At 41.5% G+C, this 8,965-nt stretch overlaps 1 long non-coding RNA gene across 1 annotated transcript; it reads right to left on the reverse strand.

Moving 5' to 3' along the window:
- Positions 1-1,906: 1,906 nt before the first annotated feature.
- On the reverse strand, positions 1,907-4,052 carry LOC117998531. Its single transcript, XR_004676010.1, has 3 exons — positions 4,040-4,052; positions 3,363-3,528; positions 1,907-1,925 (listed from the first exon to the last, which is right to left on the reverse strand). It is a non-coding gene; the product is annotated as an uncharacterized LOC117998531 (long non-coding RNA).
- Positions 4,053-8,965: the final 4,913 nt, after the last annotated feature.

Here is an 8,965-nt window from a genome sequence, read left to right on the forward strand (position 1 = left end):
AGAGACATTTGAGCTGAGAAGTGGAGGATAAGGGGTAAGCTATGCAAGAGGGAAATAAGACCAAAGGCAGAGCGGTCAGCAAGTGCTAAGCGCCTGGGCGTGGAATACGGGAGGAAGAGCAAAAGCCCAACGAGCTGGCGATGGGTGAGCAAAGGGACAGTATACGAGATGGGGTCTGAGAGAAGACAACTTTCATATGGCCTTGTTGACTGTGGTAAAGAGCTTTGCTTCTATTCTAAGTGGGAATCATTGGTGGGTGTCAAGCATACATGTGACTAGAAAATCTTTCTGAGGATGGAGGGCTGCCTCTTGAATTTAAACTTGAATCGACATTAGACTAGGCGGAGGGCATGCACTGGGGATGGCTATAGGAAGGCAAATCGCATGCTGTGTTCTGAGCAGTCATACGTTTTTTTATGCCGTAGCCGGTGGATTCAGTGGGAACCAGTTGGGGAAGGATGACCTATTCAAAAAATAGTGTCCAGAAAATTGACTATTCCTTTGAGGAGAAAAAAATTAAAGATGTTTATCTTGCATCACTCTTGAAAATAAGTCTCAGGCAGATTACAGATTTTAAAAATTATAAAATTATTGGGAGAAAATATAGGAAAACACATTCATGACCTTTGTGAATGAAGGGGTTAAGAAGAATTTCTTAAACAAGAAATAAATAGGAAAAGAATAAATTTGACTATATTAAAATCAAAAAGAAATCAAGACACCAGAAACAGAGCTAAATATATGAAACAAACTGGGAGAAAATGTTTACAACATAAATAGTAGCCAAAAATTTGTACAAACACTACATAAATAACTCCTATAAATAAAAACAGAAAGGATAAACAATCCAGGAAAGAAATTGGCAAAGGATATAAAGAGAAAAATTCACTGAAAGGAAAATAAAAGTGGCCAATAAACATACAAAACATCTGAAGCTAATTAATAATCAGAAAATGCAAATTAATGTAACTAGATACCATTTCCACCTATCAGATTATCAAAAGTTTTTTGCATGATATTATGTATTCTCAGAGACTGCTAGTGGGGGCATAGTTTTTCATCTTTCTGGAGTGCCCCTGAGCAGTGTGTATTAAAATAAAATGCAATTCTAACTCTTAAATATCATCCCTGGATAAACCTTGGCACATGTGCACAGGATGTTCACTGCAGCATTGATTCTGTTTAGAGCAGGAAGTAAGTAAAATCTCAAAGTTTTATTAGGATTTTATCTTGAAAAATACAAATTAATCAATATTTTTATTACATTCACACAGATTAATTTTAATCACCAGAACTCTGTTGTAATACTTAGACCTAACAAAGAAAAAAGGTATTACTTTTTCCGCGCAGTATTTCACTTCACAATCAAGTTGTGTTAGATTAGCATTGTACTGACACAAACTTACAGAAAGGAGAGAGAGGAAGAATAGCAGACACTGCTTTATTATCAAAATTGGAAAGCGGCAAACTGAGGGAAAACATAACTCCCTGTGGAGGGCACAGGGGCTAGGGAATTACAGAGTGGGGTGAGAGAAGAGCAAGGTGGGTGGATATTTTTATATAAGGACAACTTCTGCTTCCCCATGCAGCTAGGTAACTAAGGACATGTGTATAGTGATACCTTGTAGACACAACTCCACTGGCCGTAAATACTACCTCAGTAAGAAATACCTGGGAAGGGGCACCTGGGTGGCTCAGTTGGTTAATCATCTGCCTTCAGCTCGGGTCCTGATCCCAGAGTCCTGGGATCCAGCCCCGCATCGGGCTCCCTGCTCAGCGGGGAGCCTGCTTCTTCCTCTCCCTCTGCTCCCCCTGCTTGTGTTCTCTCTCTATCAAATAAATAAATAGAATCTTAAAAAAAAAAAAAATACCTGGGAAGAAGAAAATTGTTCCTATTTCTCTTAGCCCCTTCACGATCTCTGTTGCTAGGATGAAAGAGGAAAATGAGACTTTTAGCAAAACGAAAGGGGAAATTCTCCCTATTAAGAATAGAACACATACCTTCATGCTTTCCTTCATCCGCCCACCTAAGGACAATGCGAGCCTTTTCCAATCTGTCACATGGTGTTGTGTATTCTCCTGGCTTTCATAACCTGTAGACTCTGTGAACCACAACAGTGCTGAGCTCTTCTTGGACATCCCTAATCATAGCACCATGGTGGGTTCATGGAGTCTTTCATTAAAATGCTCATAACTGAAGTCTCCAACCAGCGCTCCCAGACTAATCTCTGGGTTAAAGCAAATAGTGTTGAAAGTTTCCACTTCCCCCTGCTCATGGTGCAGTCACTAGAAAACACCCTACAAGGCTTTAGGACTCTTCACAACTGTGCTAGGGCTTAACACATCATCCCTGGCAACTGAAATGTTTGCAGGCTGCTCTACCTGCTCTCCCATTAGTCCAGATTTCAAGTTTTCCCAGCTTCCAACAATGTCGGGGTAGCAAGGAAAGGACTTGGAGTCAGAAAGACCTGCCCTCATGTTCAGTACCTGCTACTTCCTGACTGTGTGATTATTTGTCCTCTTTGAGGGGGTGCCTGGCTGGCTCAGTAGGTAGAACATGCAACTTTTGATCTCAGGTTTGTGAGTCCTAGCCCCATATTGGGAGTAGAGTTTACTAAAAAAATAAAAATAAGTTGTCCTCTTTGAGCCTCTGTTCCCTCATCTATAAAATGAATATAAGAAAAACTCCCAAGCAGGCTTACTGTGAGAAGGAAACAGGCAGTTTATGTAAAGCCTGTGACTTGTTAGTAGGCGCTCAAAGTCAGCAAAATCCAGAACACACTCACGGACACACACATTTCTTTCCTTACAAAGTACTCAGGGCCTGACAACTATTGGGTGTTCCATCACAATCTGGCCAGATTTGGGAAGTGTGGAAGGCGTGGGAAGACCTGAGTATGTTCCTTTCCTTCTTGGACTCTGGAGAGAGGGCAGAGGAGCCTGGAGGAAAACACAGCTGCAGACACTGAGGAAGGGTCTCAGGACAAGAGTGTGTCGTCCCTGGCTGGTACTTATCAGCTACCTCCAGTTGCATCAGTCACATTGCAACATCCTCAGCAAAACAGAAAAGTCCACGGTGCAAATGGCACAGTCCATCCTTTGGAGGAGGGGTGACTCAAAGATGAAAGTGCTTATCATTTCATAAAATCACAGCTAGAAACCCAGTGATGGCTCCCTCAACATCTTTCTCTACTTCTCTTGTCGATACTCTGAGGTCCCTTTATCTAAGGCAGTCCCAGTGGCAACATCAGATTTCTTTAAAACTCAGGTGAGTTTCCCAGAGAAAGAATCCAAAGTGATTCTTTGGATATCCCCCCACCTTCTAAATAAAAATTCAGTTAAGAGAAACGATCCAGGCTCACCTTATAGTTAGTTGCCTTCACTATGGCAGTAAGCAGACAAGGTGATGCCTTATCTGTGATTCAGACTGTGGACAACTTTAATATCAAAGTTCTTCCTAACATTTTCCATCTTTTTTTTAGTATTTCCATCCGATATTAATATGATAAGTGGAAAGCAAGTTTACAACTGAAATCAAAAGAGAAAGCTTTTTAAACCTACTCTTCTCCTAGGAAAAACTTTTATTTCAGTTACGCATGGCTTAAACATTGTCCTGTCCCTAGGTCCCAAGTCATTTGAGATTAGCAATATTCCCAAACTCGCAGCAAGATCTGATAAATCACCAAAATAGAGCATACTATTCAGGCCAAATTGTCTATGGAATCAGAACAGAGACATTTCTAAAATTCACTGTCTCTGGTGGTTCTCTTGGGTGACCACAATGTTTAAAAGATATTCCTAAATAATTTGTCAATAAGGTAAGCATCTGTTAGACCTATGAACTCCTGCTTCCTCTTGTTTGTTTTTAGAGTTTTTCCTTTTCTTTCCCTTCTTGTTTTTAGGATTTTACATCAGACTCTACTAACTTACAATTCATTCACTGACCAAACTTCCTGATGTTAAAGAGAAATTTTAAATGACAACTTCCCCTCCGTTGCCTTCAGATAGACACCCGGTCCCAGAGGAATTAGGTACTCACTTGGATTATCTCAGGTTGGAGATGAACTTTCAAGGCCCTGGGAGGATTCTGAGTCCAGTCTTCTTCTCCAAATCGCGGCAATTTTGCTACAAATGCTCAGAACCTGGGTTTGCATTGGGGTGAGTCCCGGAGACAGTGGGGTGAGGAGGAGGAGGAGGAGGAGGAAGAGGAGGGAGTTCTAGTAAAAGCCGTGGATGATCACAGTCGGCCTTCCGGCTCAGCAGCAACATCTCTTCCTTGGCTCCGTGCCTCATGAACACAGATTAGTCATTAACAATCCTTTCCCTGATAAATGATATAAACATAGAAAGGAACCTTGGGAGGGCCTCAATATTCCCAGGACAAACTCCCAGAGCCCCAGAGTAGGGAATGGGACCTGGCTGAGGAGCCCTGAAGCTAGCCTTTTAAAACACTTCTCCTCAGGCTCCTTGGTAGGGTTCTGAGTCCCCAGGTTTCCACAGGCATGGTCTGAAAATGAACTGTCCTCCCCCTTCCCCCCAGTTTCTTTCAATAGCTCCACCACCTCCCAGGGACTGAAGTTAGCAACTGAGCTTTCTTGACCCTTCCCTCTCCTGGGCCTCCTATAGCAAGTAATAACAGATCCATGTGGATTCTATCTTTGGAATGTCTCTTATTTCCAACCCACCCTGTTCCTCTGCTAATTTGGGCCTACCACAGCCTCCTTTCTGAAGAACAGCATTGGCTTCATATCTCTTTTCTCTTTCCTTTTTTTTTTTCTCTTTTCCAAGTTGCACACCGGTATAAAGCGTGGGGGCTCTGGTCAGATGCCTACTTATTTGTCACAACCCTGAGCAAGACACATAGCCTCTCTGAGTCTTAATTGCCTCCCTCGTAAGGTGGAGATACAGTATCTCATGGGCTGTGGTGAGAATTACATGTTAAAAATGTGTAAAATGTTTGAAAAGTGCCTGAGCTACAGCAAGCACCCAATACATTTCAGCCATTATTATTTCTTTGCTTTATCAATTGAACTGACGTTGAATGGTCATCTGCATACTATGTACCCAGCAAGCAGCTTGCTAGATGCTCTCCTAATCAAAATCCCCCAATGGATTCCCACTGCCATAAAAATAAATTTAAAATGCTTTGGTCTGACATTTAGAACTCCTCCCACTCTCTAACAATCTAGCCCTGATCTATCTTTCTAGCATTTTCTTACATCCTGTCTCTTCAGAGACCTTAACCTCTTACCCACCTATGCCAAGCTCTCCTGGCTCCATGCCTTTGCTCAAGTTTCTCCTTTTACCTAAATCACCTTCCTTTCCTATCCTCAGGTCTTCCAGGCCCACCACAAGTGCTGAGTTCTCTCTGAAGCCAACCCTATTCCTCATCTGCCCCTACTCTGCCCACCAAACCCTCCTCACCTTTTATTTGTAGTTCTCTCATTGTCCCTTAATCCCTCTGACCTTGTATATTATAGTCACCTACTTACCTCTTTTACAAGAACAAAATTTCTGGAGGAAAGGCATGGTAGCTGACTTACGTTTGTATCCATCCCTGGTCTTCACATAGTGCCTCTCATGGAAAACTATTGCATAACTATTTGTTAGCTGAATCAGTGAGTGAGCTGAGAAAAGAACAACCTCCCAAAGTAGCATGTGCACACATGGGTGGGTGTGTGTGTTCGCCCGTATATGTGCATGTATGAATGTTCCCCATTGTAAAGTTAGTGGGAGGTCTACATTCAAAACTCTTAGGGTTGCTATATTTTACGTCTCTTATTAAGTAGCATCTGTAGGTCCTACAGGCTCTCACTCCCTATGCCTATGGGCTCCCTATATACTGAAGCATGCCCCCAGATACACACCCAGATACAAGGAAGAGGGGGAATCCAGCCTTGTAAATTCTCCCCTCCCATTTGAAGAGTCTGGTGACATTCACACTGCTCTGCAGCTCTGGGATGCTTGAAGGACTCCTGCATGACTCCCAGACCTATTCTTCTTGGATGGCAAGAGCTCTGCTATGATTTCATTCTCCCCAGCAGCAGTGGAAGGTGATGGTTAAGGACGCAGACTTGCGAACCTATCACTTGGGTTCAAATCTCAGCTCTGCCACGTTTGAGACCTTCGGATTTTCCATAACATCTCTGTCTCCTCATCTATAAAATGGACATATAATTACTACCTCTTTCACAGGGTTATTGTAAAGATTAAATCAATTAATATGGGCAAAGTGCTGGTACATACAGAGTGTCTTATACATAGACGTGATCTCTAAGCATTAGCTACTGCTGTTTTTCCCTAGGCATTTCACACTATCATTATCTGCCCAACTAGACTAGATCTGAAGGATCTCAGGTATTGGGAGTGAAAGTATTGAGGAGGAGAAAATTTCAGAGTAAGGAAAAGGCAACATCAAAGACTCTGAGCCAGGAGGTAGCTTGGAGAATCCCATGAAGTAAAGAAGGCCAGTGTTTTTCAACTAAGAGCACAGAGGAGGTGTGAAGCAAGACGGATAGGGGAGGTAGGGGCAGTGGTGTGCTGGGGAACGTTTAACAACCTCTCAGAGAGGGGCATACACACACACACACACACTCATGTTTCAACTTTTTAGATATTAGAGATGTGTAACATGTTTCACAAATAATAACAAGACACAAAGTTTTTGTATATTATAAATTCCATGTAGCCAACTGACGCTCACAGAATGCTTTCACTTAACTTTGCTGAACTCTTGTATTGGTAGCTGATTTTCAACCATGATTTGATCAACGGAACTGTATTCTGGTCCACGAATGCTTTTCCCCACACATTTGCTGTCATGAAATCACATGTGTGAAATAATGTTGAACTGCCACCCTCACAAAAATTATACTCATTAAATCACACCCTCTTTCAGTTCCAACATATATGTTGGAAATTCATTCATTAACCAGTGACATGAGCAGCTTTTTGGCTGAATCAAATAATAGTTTTCAGATATTGGAAGACACGTCTTCATTTTTGTGTATGTGCTCCTCACAATGTAGAGCTACAAGCAGGGCACACCTCTTTTTTTAAAATTAATATATAATGTATTATTTGTTTCAGGGGTACAGGTCTGTGATTCATCAGTCTTACACACTTCACAGCGCTCACCATAGCACATACCCTCCCCAATGTCCATCACCCAGCCACCCCATCCCTCCCACCCCCCTCCACTCCCGCAACCCTCAGTTTGTTTCCTGAGATTAAGAGTCTCCTATGGTTTGTCTCCTTCTCTGGTTTCATCTTATTTTATTTTTCCCTCCCTTCCCTTTGATCTTCTGTCTTGTTTCTCAAATTCCACATATCAAGGCAGGACACACTTCTAAGTTTAATCTTTATTATTAAAATTTTCTCCACCTAGGCCAGAGATTGCAAACTTTTCTCTCAAGGGCCAAAAAATAAATATATTAGGTTTTGCAGCTACATCTGGTCTCTGTCCTATTTTACAACCTTTTAAAAATATAAAACCTCTTTCTTAGTTTGCAGGCTGTACCAAAATATCCATGGGCCAAATTCTGTCTGCCAGCCCTGCCTTCCTTAGACAACGACAAAGCAATAAATCAAATCCTGATTCATGGATTTTTGCTCATTTCTGTAGCGTAAATATCCTCATCATGGCCAAACTATCAACAAGACGTTACTTAACACGAGGTTGAGAAGAGAGGAAGGGTGGTACACCATTAATTAGTATTTCCACCTTACAGATACATACAATAGATGTGAATAACCACAAGAGCATAGATAATTGTAAAATATGGCAAAATAACTAGGAGATGATGAGTTTTGAGTATTTATTACATCTTTTTAAACAATGCATTTAGTTGTAAGTTTATATACTTTAATTTTTAATATGGCTATGTTTAACAACCTGCTCAGAAATTCCTGGAAATTTAACAAGTGGCTCTTAGGAACCAGAGCAAGCCAACTCAGCACCCCACTGAGGGCATGAGGGCCCCTTCCATCTAGTCCTTATAAGTCAGAAGCTAGGAAGTAGTATCTCCATTTTACAAATGAGGAAACCAAGACTTAGAGATCAGCGAATTGTCAAAAGCAACAAAGCTGGGGCTTTAAACTTAGGTTTGTTTTCTCCAAAGCTAATATAGTCCCTCCTATACTTTATTCCACTATTAAGCCAGGCAAAGTAAGATCAAAATATTTATGAAATGCTTATCAGTACTGGGATATTTTAATTGCTGAATAGGGTAGAGATGAGGGAAATCATTAACATACTGTTAGTGATCAACTCTCGTATAGTTTTAGATGTGTAGCATAAAAGCCACTCTGCCAAAAAAAAAAACAAACGATCTCTATTCATAGAAATTCATATTTTTTGATTAATGCTTTGGCTTTTTTATCTTCTCTAATTTCCTCCTTTTTTTTAATTGAAAATTTCCCCCACCCACCCTAATGAATGAGTTCATCATAAATCAAAGACAAGAAAAGATCCCAAAGCAAATGGGAAGCAGAACAGGCAAACTTTGAATGTTAGAATAGCAAAGGTGTGACCTAACCTAGGGACAGGAGACATGGGTGACCACCACAGTCAGAGAACAGAGACAGGACACTCAGCTTCAAAAGGCAGTGACCACAAGGAGGACACTAAAATGGAAAGGGAAGGAAGGAAAGAAAGCATGGATAGTTGAGTTGGTCTCTTTCCCCATTGGCTCAGTCCTGGCTGTGAGTGAATCTTTGTCCCAACACTGAGTCAGTCTCATCAGAAGTTTGTCTGCAGCAGTCCTTATACTATACCTTAAGTAACTTCCTTTCTCTGTCTAGGCACCACAACCCTAAAGAAGCTGTGTTCTCAAAACCAGAGAAAATTTGTAAGACCTAGGACAACATGGTAGGGGCAGTGCCCAAAGTGTGGGTATTCACAGTCAGGGAACTGGGTTTGAGTCCTGACTCTAGTCTTGTCACATGACCTTGAGCAAGTCAATCT

Source organism: Mirounga leonina, unplaced genomic scaffold (genome assembly GCF_011800145.1).
Source record: "Mirounga leonina isolate KUSES-001 unplaced genomic scaffold, KU_Mleo_1.0 Mir_418, whole genome shotgun sequence".
NCBI classification, from domain to species: Eukaryota; Metazoa; Chordata; class Mammalia; order Carnivora; family Phocidae; genus Mirounga; species Mirounga leonina.